The 12,500-nt window shown below is 43.0% G+C and overlaps 1 protein-coding gene and 11 non-coding genes across 12 annotated transcripts in view; all 12 read right to left on the bottom strand.

Moving 5' to 3' along the window:
- Window positions 1-12,500, bottom strand: part of LOC143123118 (EGF-containing fibulin-like extracellular matrix protein 1) — a 36,311-nt gene that overhangs the window by 12,264 nt on the left and 11,547 nt on the right. The gene's annotated exons all lie outside the window — the stretch shown is intronic.
- trnar-acg (transfer RNA arginine (anticodon ACG)) lies at window positions 156-228 on the bottom strand. Its single transcript has one exon. It is a non-coding gene; the product is annotated as a tRNA-Arg (tRNA).
- Window positions 960-1,032, bottom strand: trnav-cac (transfer RNA valine (anticodon CAC)). The gene has a single exon. It is a non-coding gene; the product is annotated as a tRNA-Val (tRNA).
- On the bottom strand, window positions 1,869-1,941 carry trnav-cac (transfer RNA valine (anticodon CAC)). The gene has a single exon. It is a non-coding gene; the product is annotated as a tRNA-Val (tRNA).
- Window positions 2,701-2,773, bottom strand: trnav-aac (transfer RNA valine (anticodon AAC)). The gene has a single exon. It is a non-coding gene; the product is annotated as a tRNA-Val (tRNA).
- On the bottom strand, window positions 6,292-6,364 carry trnav-cac (transfer RNA valine (anticodon CAC)). The gene has a single exon. It is a non-coding gene; the product is annotated as a tRNA-Val (tRNA).
- trnav-aac (transfer RNA valine (anticodon AAC)) lies at window positions 6,745-6,817 on the bottom strand. The gene has a single exon. It is a non-coding gene; the product is annotated as a tRNA-Val (tRNA).
- trnar-acg (transfer RNA arginine (anticodon ACG)) lies at window positions 8,159-8,231 on the bottom strand. The gene has a single exon. It is a non-coding gene; the product is annotated as a tRNA-Arg (tRNA).
- Window positions 8,678-8,750, bottom strand: trnav-cac (transfer RNA valine (anticodon CAC)). The gene has a single exon. It is a non-coding gene; the product is annotated as a tRNA-Val (tRNA).
- trnav-aac (transfer RNA valine (anticodon AAC)) lies at window positions 10,437-10,509 on the bottom strand. Its single transcript has one exon. It is a non-coding gene; the product is annotated as a tRNA-Val (tRNA).
- trnar-acg (transfer RNA arginine (anticodon ACG)) lies at window positions 11,844-11,916 on the bottom strand. Its single transcript has one exon. It is a non-coding gene; the product is annotated as a tRNA-Arg (tRNA).
- On the bottom strand, window positions 12,363-12,435 carry trnav-cac (transfer RNA valine (anticodon CAC)). The gene has a single exon. It is a non-coding gene; the product is annotated as a tRNA-Val (tRNA).

The raw sequence follows: 12,500 nt of genomic DNA, 5'->3' as shown, positions 1-12,500 counted from the left end.
CCCTTTAAACTGGTGATACACAATGCAAACAAATGGTGTGAATACAAGCAGGGGGCTCTCATGTCGTAAAAGGGAGACTTCCGCAAGTAGCCACTGGGCGCATTGTGCCTTGGCCTAATCATGGCCTTCTAGTCTATGACTAAAAGAGGTGCTTACGAGCCAGCCAGGAGTCGAACCTAGAATCTTCTGATCCGTAGTCAGACGCGTTATCCATTGCGCCACTGGCCCCCACACGCTTCACTCCATAGGGGCCCCACAGCGTAACAATGAAGAGTTTTGAAAACAATGGGAAGTGAACAATACACCGTCACAGTGTGCTTCTGTCCCCCTCCCGCTGGTGCTTGCTTTCACTACTTTACAAAACTTTACAAACCTAACCACCTACAAACTTTACAAACCTAACCACCTACAAACTTTCCAAACCTAACCACCTACAAACTTTACAAACCTAACCACCTAAACCTTCTCTTACTCGACAACAACTGTTAGCACCGAAAGAAAACTGCTTATCTAACCAAGTGTTAGTAGTGTAATTCTAGATCGAAATCTAGTTGGTATTGTTTTTAATATAAAGAGACTTACCCACTGCTTTCTCAGTAATTTCATTTTGAGTTAAAATAAGACAGGATGCTCATTAAGTTAAGGTGTCTTATCAAGACAAATTCACTTAACACAATGGCACTTTGGAGATGTTTACTCTGCCACCTCAGACACCAGTCAGAAGGATAATGGTGTGTGTGAGCGCATTGGTGATGATCAAAGTCCAACAAAGACCCCGTGCTCTGGGTTCGACCAAGCTGACGGTTTTGGTAGAACTTCAGGGGGGGCTCCCTGGAGTTTGGCTCCCTTGCAACTTCCTGTTGCAAACAACTCAATGACTGACTCGGGCGGACAATAGACAATGGAATGTGGCAAAAGACGCAGGAGGGCCAGCAGCCACTTTTAGAAAAGAGACTCTTTGTTTCCGCCCGGTTTCGAACCGGGGACCTTTCGCGTGTGAGGCGAACGTGATAACCACTACACTACGGAAACTTCCATATCAACACCTTAGATCTGCCGCCATGGAAACAGCTATCAACTTGTCAACTTGTTGGCTCCAGTTCCATGCAGTGTGAACGCAACAAAAAAAGGGGGTCGTTTCTCAAATGGCAAAAAAGTCTCTCCAGTGCGTAGAACACTTAATATGACCCCTGACCCCAGAGCTGAGTGTTCTGATCACAGAGAACCGGAGGGAGGAGGGAGGAGCGCTAACTAGACCCTAGGTGCTTTTCCAGACGGACCCCTACCCAGTTTAGATAACGCTGTTGTCTGGTTTGGAAAACTTAACCAATAATAAGATGAGACAAAAGACAGTGCATATGGGACATTTTTGTAAAGTATGCAAACACACATACACACACACAAACACAAGTACACACACACACACACAAACACACACACACACACACACACACACACACACACACACACACACACACACACACACACACACACACACACACACACACACAGCCACTCTGACTCATGGCTTTGACACTGAAAATGAGGCAATATTTTCCATTTTACCACAGTGTCTTTTTTTGTGAGTCGCATATGAGCCATTAAATGATGATGTACTAATTGTGAAGACGCATAATCTAAAGAGCGGGTCAAAACATGTTATCCATTGCACCACTGGCTCTGATACTGTAAACTCACTCATGGAGAGCTACAGGAAAGAAATGGGTAGCTGAGCCCAAACAGATTTCAAAGCATGGTACTGCAGCCTAGTAAATTAAGTCACTCTCTCTCTCTCACTCACTCACTCACTCCGGACTCCGGAGTATCTCTGGTATGTGATATGACATTGCTTCCAAAAGGCAACCAGTTGTTTCCGCCCGGTTTCGAACCGGGGACCTTTCGCGTGTGAGGCGAACGTGATAACCACTACACTACGGAAACTGCCATGCTTCCCCAATAGCCGATAGCATGGATGGACACAGTTAACACCACAATGTTCAATACTTGATTGTCTGTTCACATAAAGTAATTGGTAAAAAAAAAAATCTAAAACAAAATAATAATCCAAGACAAAATAATCCAATGTTTTTTTTTTTAAGGGACAATTGAATCCACACACGCATAAACTTTATCTTTATCTATCACCTCTTGTGGTATAATGTTTATATAGGTTTCTCATTTACTGAAATGTTTAGTTTAACCACGCATATGTGCTATGAGAACTGGGTCCCTTCACCCTTCTGTGTCCTTGAAGTTCCGTTAACAAAACCTCACCGGTTTCACACAAACCGGCGTCGTGTAAGCGGCCTCCCAGAGACAGGGAAGACTGTTTGTTGTAGGGTGTCTGTGTTCACTCCAAAGGACACAAACATAGCCTAGGCCATTAGAAGGTAAAGGAGTTTTGTGACATCCATATCTCTGTTAATACTAACTAGATGGATGGATCATTGTTGGGGGGAAGTATCTTGTGTTTTTTTGCATGTGTGTGTGTGTGTTAAGAACTGGCTACACCCACAGATGTGTGGGCTTGTTACTTGACATTTCATGTGGGTTAACATGCTCCCGGTATTGAGAATACCAGTCTCACACCAGTTGTCTTGGAGTAATTTTAACCACACTCTCATATCCACACACTAGTAATCAGATGTGTTATAAAGGGATGGAAGGGTAATGCATTCATTCGTTCAGAAAAAAAAATTATGTTTCCGCCCGGTCTCGAACCGGGGACCTTTCGCGTGTTAGGCGAACGTGATAACCACTACACTACGGAAACTTCCATACCTTTGACCTGTCACCATGGGTAACAGTAACTTGTACCAATTCATACCACATTGCACATGTCAATTCTACGACTGATTTAATGTGAAACAAATCGGACACTATTGCTAATAAACAGAGCATATCTACAGCTCATATTTACTGTTAATGGACGCAGCCATCTTGGAAATATGAACTCAGGGTACCCCCATGGGTCGACCGAGCAGACGAGTCACAGTAGAACTTCAGGGGGTGTTCCCTGGGCATTCCTCCTGCAACCATCTCATAGCCAGCAGCCCCTATCAGAAAACAAACTCCCCATTTCCGAACCGGGGACCTTTTGCATGTTTGGCAATCGTGATAACCACTACTCTATGGAAACTTCCATGCCAACATTTGGCTGTTGCCATGCAAATGGCTGTCAACTCACCCCAGTTCACACAACAAAGGAACTACAATTGGCCCCAGATCCATGCAGTGAGAATGCATTAAATTGTGGTAGTCAGGGGCGTATCACAGGATCCTGGGCCCCTGCAGTCCTGATGGGCCCCCATGTTCCTTACCCACCCCCCCCCCCCCAAAAAAAAAAAGACATAAATAATAATAATGATATGGCCTCTGTACACATGAATCTGTGGGCCTTTTAGGTTTCTAATCTCTATGAACAATCTGCTTACTGCATATGTCATATCAATAGGCTATCATATTTTATTTGCATAATGCACAAGACAAAAGGAACAGATATAGCTTCTACATGTCATTGGAGTTTTCCCTCCAGTAAATGGCACTGAAGGTAGCCTAATATTAATGTCATATGTGCTTAAGTCATCATTTCAGACTTTCTTAACATACTCTGGTCTACAGTCACTTTGCTTAAATTATTTTTACTTGAGAGAACATTATTTGTAAGACAGGCAGGGAAATGGCTAAATATGGTTTGCCCTAATTTTGATATAAGCTCACCTTGTCTCAAATCCAAAGAGGGGTCTGTTGCTACTCCACTCTGGTGTGTTTCACAACGTTAAGATCTGTTTCTACTAAATCTGACATAAATATAATGTTGACATGATATGTATTTACCGATGAGCTACCAAGCTACTATGACACTGATTAGCCTATTATTGCTAATTATAGACATTATAGCCTATTCATTTAGAATTAAACATGCTTCAAATTAGGCTATTATAATGGTGTGTTGTATGCAAACAGCATTGTTGGTGTAGTTTATTTATTTAGCCTTTACCTCAGATTACATGTATAACCAAATTATCATTTGAAAGTGTAAGTTCTGCTCTTTCAATGTGTTGTATCTGTCCGTTTTTAGCACTAATGGATGTGGAGATATTCAAGCAGTTTAGCACCATGGATTTTGTTTTAGTTTTTGCTCACCTTTGAAAAGAAATCAGTTACCAATTGTTTCCCCTCATTATCTTTTCTCTCCTTCTCCTGTCTTTCCTTTCATTTGTGTATAGCCTGATTTGGCTTTTTTTGAGAACGATATTTCTACAGTAGAAGTTTGCGCTCCACCAGATGCTCAACTGAACTAACATAAACAAAATGCATGCAGATGGACTAAACCATTTGGCGCAATAGCAATGGGTGGGTTAGACTGAGCCCTTATGGAGTGTACCTTAGATAGTCTTTTTTGTATACAAAATGTAGTCAGTCAATCAACCAAGTATTCAGTAAATACACTAACTTTACATTTCATCTGACATGCATTATACAATTTAATTAGGAAATGAAAATATCCAGGTAAAGTAAAATATATTCCAGACTTTTCAAGGGCCCTCTCTCCCCTTGGGTCCCTATAATCAGTAGTGGTTTTACCCCCAGTCCAACGCCCCTGGTGGTAGTTGTTAAGAACTGCAAAAAAGTCCCTGAAGTGTTTAAAACTCCTAATCTGGCCCCTGACTGTCATTCTGACAGAGCTGGGGTGCGTTTCCCAAAACCATAGTAACTACTAAGTTAGCAACTTTGTTGGTTGCAATGAAATTTTGCATTGCCAAATCAACTATGTTGCTAACAGGTTAGCAACTATGGTTAGATTAGTTATGAGTAGCAGATCAGCCCTTTAATGTTATGTACCAATTTAAAAGACACATTATCTGTAGAGCAGGTCGAAACGCGTTATCCATTGCACCACTGGCTCTGACAAACTCACTAATGGAGAGAGCTGCAGAGGAAAGAAATGGGCAGCTGAGACCAAAGAGTTTACACAGCATGGTGCTGCCTACTAGTTAATCTAAGGCTTGTCCACACGGAGACGCTTTTTAGGTTAAACGCAGAGGTTTTGCTTCGTCTTGGCCGAGCGTCCAAACGAATCCTGTAAACGCACTGCCCGAAACCGCACTTTTCTGAAACCTGGTCCCAGAGTGGAGAAATCTGAAACCGTAGTCCGTTTGAATTCGTTTAGACAGCGAAACCGCACATCCTGCTTGCGTATCGATGATGTCATTGCCACACCTCAGCTGCCCTGGACTTGCACTTATAGTATTGCCTAACAATACTAGTTTTCATACATGACATTACCTACGATTACACTCTGTAAGATAAATATCACAACTGGTGCTGCGCAGCGCCGATAGCTTGGTGGACTGAACACTGTTTTTCCCGGTGTTTTTTTATGCATTCTAGCTACTGTCAGTGACGCGAGAGAAGTTAAATTATTAGGAAAGTGCGGTGTAAGTTTAGGCTACATTAATTTGTGCGTAGTGCCAGTGTCATTCATTTATTTTACATGTCTTACAACATATATACATGCATTCACAGTCGAGTGAAATCAGATATAAGCATACAAAGACGCTTAGAACTCACGTTAAGCCGATGGTAGCACACTGAATGCGAATGCGCGATTTGATGCAGGCAAAAGTATTGACTGTTAACGAAGGTTTTATAGCAATAGTATAAATGTGGCGACAGAATAGCCTAGAACTTGGGTAAGCCTTGCGTTTAGTAGCCTAATTGCAGTGATAGCCAAAACTAATGTGAATCACGGACTATTCTACAACCAAAGAAAGTAAAGGTGATTAGTAGGCCTACCTGCATTAGCCAAATAAAGGACGGGACTGCACCCTTCACAAACCGTAAAATAAAGTTTATTATTTTACAGTTGACTACAGTTGACAGTTCACCATCAGTCCACACAAACAATTCTGGTTTCCTTGCACTAGCCATTTGGTCGTAGCCTTTTCTGTCTGTTTGTAAAGCGCAAGTTTTGGTCAATTTCTGTAAAGAAACAGTGCCACCTATAGGCCTGGGGTATGAAGTAACGTGTTGAGTCGTGTTGAGATGTATCCGTTTGGACGCAAATATTCTTGATGCGGTTTCAGGGAAGACGGAGGAAAAAAAGATCGGTTTCGTACGTGTGGACTAGGCCTTAGTCACCCTCTCTCACACACACTCACTCTCTCTCACTCATGGTACCATGAGTACCACCACCCTGCACTAGTGAGTTTAGCATACCTCTCTCTGGAGAGAGTTCCGGAGAGACTGGTGTATGTTGTATGACACTGCTTCCAAAAGCCAGCCAACTGTTTCCGCCCGGTTTCGAACCGGGGACCTTTCGCGTGTGAGGCGAACGTGATAACCACTACACTACGGAAACTGCCATAATACACACTGTGGTTATGTCACCATATATGGACACAGTCCATATACCTTGTCCCGGTGACAACCCAATGTACAATACTTTGTTGTCTGTTCACATGTTTCTTGAATTTCCCCTGGGGATCAATAAAGTATATATCTATCTATCTATCTATCTATCTACATAATTGGTAAAACAATAATCCAAGACAAAATAATCCAATGGGTTAGCTAAAGATAGGGTATATGGGACATTTGTATCCATACTACCAACATACACACACACACACACAATATATTTATGTCTTTATCGGTCACCTCTCATATCCACACTATCAGATGTATTATAAAAGAATGGAAGCGTAATGTATTCATTTAGCAAAAAAAAAAAGAAAAATGTGTTTCCGCCCGGTCTCGAACCGGGGACCTTTCGCGTGTTAGGCGAACGTGATAACCACTACACTACGGAAACTCCCATACCTTCTCCCAACCACCATGGGAACGGTAACTTGTACCAATCCATACTACATTGCACATGTCAGTATACAACTATTCTATTCTAGGACTAATCCCGATTGTTGTGGGAACCAGCACAGGGCCCCATATCTGGCCTATGGGCCAACCAAGCAACCATCTGTGTGATGGTAGTACAGGATAGTTTTAGGCAGAGATCACATTAGCCAGCGGCAAGCGGCAGGTTTCCTTTTGTTCTCTATGGTTCGGCAGCGGAATGGTGACAACGTTGGTGTAACGCTACCGTTGAGCAAGCTGAGCGTGGAACTTGGTTCAACTTTCAAAGTGCAACGCGAGCATATTCAATTGACAAACCGTTTGTGTTGCTTAGGAACTAAACAAAAATGATTATGGTCTGAGCATTGCGTTACGTTTGCCGCTTCCGCTGGCTAATATGATCCCCGCCTTAACCTGTTGAGCAGTGAATTCTTTTCCTAGCTCCTTCTAGATTCAGTGTTCTTTGTACAGTCTAAAGGGGGAAATCCCTTCAAAGTGTTAAGAGTACAAATAGACTAGGGCAGGGTATCAGTCTAATCAGTTGTTCTTATCTCATGGGAATGTGTAACTTTCTATTTTGTAGATCTCATTATCATCTCTTCATTTTATACTACATGCACTGCAACCACTTTGGATGTCTCATTATGGGAAGTCTAATGCTACACTTTTGTGGTCATATGTCATATGTTTGTGGAAACAGCGAGCAAGATATTCCAATTCCACAGATATTTTATGCATGCTTATTTCCCCTTTAAAAGATGTTTAAAGAAGCCCTATGCAGGTCTGGTTATTCCTTCGCTGTTTCTGGATTTTCGCCTGATTTGGGCTCGCATTTTTCACGACATAGCTCCCCCTGCAGCTTCGGTAGCAAGACTGCTACGCTAAACCCCCACTAGCTAGCGAGCTAGCCATCAAGAAACCAAGCTAAACACATACAGGGCTCACAATAAAACAGTCGAGCAAACACATTGTTCAAGAGACTATCAAACCACATTACAAAAACGAAGTTCACCCAAGGGTAGGCTACTTACAATTTCAACAGCAAGTCGAGGTCCGTTTTGCAGTTATCTTAGAAACTACAATCTGACTACATTTTCGAGGCGAGAATGGATACTTCCGCTGAGTTACATCCGGATGTATTCGGACCGCGACCAGAAAGTTGCATATTCGGTTTTTCGCGGAGAAGCACTAGGGGGAGACGAAGCACCCACCAAACGACCCAAAAAGTGTTGTAGAAACATCAGAACGACTCTCAACCTGCATAATTAAGGTAATTTTTGGCTTCTTTAAAAGTGGTATTTTTCGAGCCAGCCAGGAGTCGAACCTAGAATCTTCTGATCCGTAGTCAGACGCGTTATCCATTGCGCCACTGGCCCACACACTATGACCTACGAAGTGGCCCCACAGCACAATAATGGGGAACAGGGGGAGGGGTCCGCACAATCCTCTTGTTGCCTCAGATTACTTCACACACACACACGCACACACACACACACTTACTTATACTTTATACTTACTATACTTATGTACCAATTGTAAAGACACATTATCTGTAGAGCAGGTCGAAACGCGTTATCCATTGCACCACTGGCTCTGACAAACTCACTAATGGAGAGAGCTGCAGAGGAAAGAAATGGGCAGCTGAGACCAAAGAGTTTACACAGCATGATGCTGCCTACTAGTTAATTTAGTCACCCTCTCTCACTCATGGTACCATGAGTACCACCACCCTGCACTAGTGAGTTTAGCATACCTCTCTCTGGAGAGAGTTCCGGAGAGACTGGTGCATGTTGTATGACACTGCTTCCAAAAGCCAGACAACTGTTTCCGCCCGGTTTCGAACCGGGGACCTTTCGCGTGTGAGGCGAACGTGATAACCACTACACTACGGAAACTGCCATACTTGTATTTGTTGGTTATGTCACAATATATGGACATAGTTGATACCTTGTCCCGTTGACAACCCAATGTACAATACTTTGTTGTCTGTTCACATAATTGACCGATCCCAAGCCCCTCCTCCCATTGTCAGTCCCATAGTTACTGTTGCTAAGTCGGACAAGTTTGCAGGAAAGTGTGCGAGAACGCGTGTTCAACATGGGGACGCAGCACCCCCATTTAGCCTAGTGCAACAGTGTATGCTGGATTTCTGGGCGTCAAGTAATATTGATATATTCAAAAAACAGAGGTCAGAAAGGCCTTCAGTATGCAGAAGGACACATTCACAATGTCCGCTGTCATCAACGAGGTGGAACACCACAAATTGAGGACAAAAAAATCCGGTGTCGTGGATCCTAATGGGATGCATGTTAACTGGATAAACAATTAGCACGTTATCCCGAGCAGGTAGTTTACCTTATTTGCTGCAGATGTGACTCTGATTCAATAAACAGGTCTGTGCGAACATATGGTGTTGACGTGTCCATAACAAAATCTAACCATATTTCGAGGATTAGTAAGACGGGACCAAGTGCTGCAGATCCAAGTTCACGCAACTTGGGAGAGTGACTAGCCTGTTAAGCAGCTCATGTTGGGGAGGTGGAGAGAAGCTTCTCTTCGGTAGGCCGAGAGTCTACTTATTATTTTGAATGGCTGCTTTAGAAGGAAGAGTTCAAATAAACATGATACAAGTGTATTGAAAAGAACCCACTCCGAGTTCAAACCCATACCACGCATGACATAGGCTATCTGCAGTTTGCAGACGTGGTTTGTCTTGCACTAGACTTCATCATTATGCTATAATTAATTTAAACGTGGGCAATGTAGTAGGCTAGGTCTAATATTGGCGATTTCGAGACTGCATAGCCTATAGCAAGGCATAGTTTTGAATCAGCACATGATTCGATCTTTAGAAGACATTGTCTATCTCTCGTTCAGCCATCAATAATGCATAGCAGTAGGCTAGTATTGCGTTTGTTGAAAAAATTATCATTAGCCTATTTCTGTCAACAGTCTTCTATCCCAAGTTAAACATGGCAATGTAGCAAAGCTGAAAGTATGTTCTTGATGTGTGTAAGGCGATACGTTATTGAAGGTGTAGCCTTTTGCGTGTCTTCCAATCGTATGAATGTGCGAGTTCAGTTCCTGCAAGGTAGGTATATTTTTTTGCGTAGGCTTATGTTGTCGTTTCATCAGTGGAAACCAGATTTAGTTATGTTTTTGTGTGTAGTTATGAACACAAATAAAGGGAACATTTTCGTACACACTCAGATTTCTTTACTGAAAAGTAGCAGCCTATCCAAAGTTATGCAAAGTTAGGCCTATGTGTGTTAACGTTTCACACGGTCAGGATATCGGATATCACTTCTACAAGTATCTCAGGCTTATCTTTGAACCTTTTTGAGCTCTTTAGTTATTTAGTTTCTTAGGCTACTCGCAAAAGAAGCATTATAGCCTTCGCATAACTGGCGTATTGTCATACAGAACGGACACTAGAAAATTCAAAATTGACCGAGGTTGACCGAGGTCCTCCGAAGTCCTCATTGTGACATAGTAAAAGGGGGCGGGGTTTGGGATCGGTCAATTCTTATAAAAGAATGGAAGCGTAATGCATTCATTTAGCAAAAAAAAAAAGAAAAATGTGTTTCCGCCCGGTCTCGAACCGGGGACCTTTCGCGTGTTAGGCGAACGTGATAACCACTACACTACGGAAACTCCCATACCTTCTCCCAACCACCATGGGAACGGTAACTTGTACCAATCCATACTACATTGCACATGTCAGTATACAACTATTCTATTCTAGGACTAATCCCGATTGTTGTGGGAACCAGCACAGGGCCCCATATCTGGCCTATGGGCCAACCAAGCAACCATCTGTGTGATGGTAGTACAGGATAGTTTTAGGCAGAGATCACATTAGCCAGCGGCAAGCGGCAGGTTTCCTTTTGTTCTCTATGGTTCGGCAGCGGAATGGTGACAACGTTGGTGTAACGCTACCGTTGAGCAAGCTGAGCGTGGAACTTGGTTCAACTTTCAAAGTGCAACGCGAGCATATTCAATTGACAAACCGTTTGTGTTGCTTAGGAACTAAACAAAAATGATTATGGTCTGAGCATTGCGTTACGTTTGCCGCTTCCGCTGGCTAATATGATCCCCGCCTTAACCTGTTGAGCAGTGAATTCTTTTCCTAGCTCCTTCTAGATTCAGTGTTCTTTGTACAGTCTAAAGGGGGAAATCCCTTCAAAGTGTTAAGAGTACAAATAGACTAGGGCAGGGTATCAGTCTAATCAGTTGTTCTTATCTCATGGGAATGTGTAACTTTCTATTTTGTAGATCTCATTATCATCTCTTCATTTTATACTACATGCACTGCAACCACTTTGGATGTCTCATTATGGGAAGTCTAATGCTACACTTTTGTGGTCATATGTCATATGTTTGTGGAAACAGCGAGCAAGATATTCCAATTCCACAGATATTTTATGCATGCTTATTTCCCCTTTAAAAGATGTTTAAAGAAGCCCTATGCAGGTCTGGTTATTCCTTCGCTGTTTCTGGATTTTCGCCTGATTTGGGCTCGCATTTTTCACGACATAGCTCCCCCTGCAGCTTCGGTAGCAAGACTGCTACGCTAAACCCCCACTAGCTAGCGAGCTAGCCATCAAGAAACCAAGCTAAACACATACAGGGCTCACAATAAAACAGTCGAGCAAACACATTGTTCAAGAGACTATCAAACCACATTACAAAAACGAAGTTCACCCAAGGGTAGGCTACTTACAATTTCAACAGCAAGTCGAGGTCCGTTTATCTTAGAAACTACAATCTGTCTATATTTTCGAGGCGAGAATGGATACTTCCACTGAGTTACATCCGGATGTATTCGGACCGCGACCAGAAAGTTGCATATTCGGTTTTTCGCGGAGAAGCACTAGGGGGAGACGAAGCACCCACCAAACGACCCAAAAAGTGTTGTAGAACCATCAGAACGACTCTCAACCTGCATAATTAAGGTAATTTTTGGCTTCTTTAAAAGTGGTATTTTTCGAGCCAGCCAGGAGTCGAACCTAGAATCTTCTAATCCGTAGTCAGACGCGTTATCCATTGCGCCACTGGCCCACACACTATGACCTACGAAGTGGCCCCACAGCACAATAATGGGGAACAGGGGGAGGGGTCCGCACAATCCTCTTGTTGCCTCAGATTACTTCACACACACACACGCACACACACACACACTTACTTATACTTTATACTTACTATACTTATGTACCAATTGTAAAGACACATTATCTGTAGAGCAGGTCGAAACGCGTTATCCATGGCACCACTGGCTCTGACAAACTCACTAATGGAGAGAGCTGCAGAGGAAAGAAATGGGCAGCTGAGACCAAAGAGTTTACACAGCATGATGCTGCCTACTAGTTAATTTAGTCACCCTCTCTCACTCATGGTACCATGAGTACCACCACCCTACACTAGTGAGTTTAGCATACCTCTCTCTGGAGAGAGTTCCGGAGAGACTGGTGCATGTTGTATGACACTGCTTCCAAAAGCCAGACAACTGTTTCCGCCCGGTTTCGAACCGGGGACCTTTCGCGTGTGAGGCGAACGTGATAACCACTACACTACGGAAACTGCCATACTTGTATTTGTTGGTTATGTCACAATATATGGACATAGTTGATACCTTGTCCCGTTGA

The sequence above is a fragment of the Alosa pseudoharengus genome, unplaced genomic scaffold, assembly GCF_046254945.1.
Source record: "Alosa pseudoharengus isolate Yale_2024_CS ecotype anadromous, Long Island Sound unplaced genomic scaffold, YU_APseudo_1.1 YU_APseudo_1.1_scf_1, whole genome shotgun sequence".
Classification (NCBI taxonomy): Eukaryota; Metazoa; Chordata; class Actinopteri; order Clupeiformes; family Clupeidae; genus Alosa; species Alosa pseudoharengus.
Note: the sequence above shows the minus strand (reverse complement) of the source record. Positions and strands in the feature narration are given on the sequence as shown.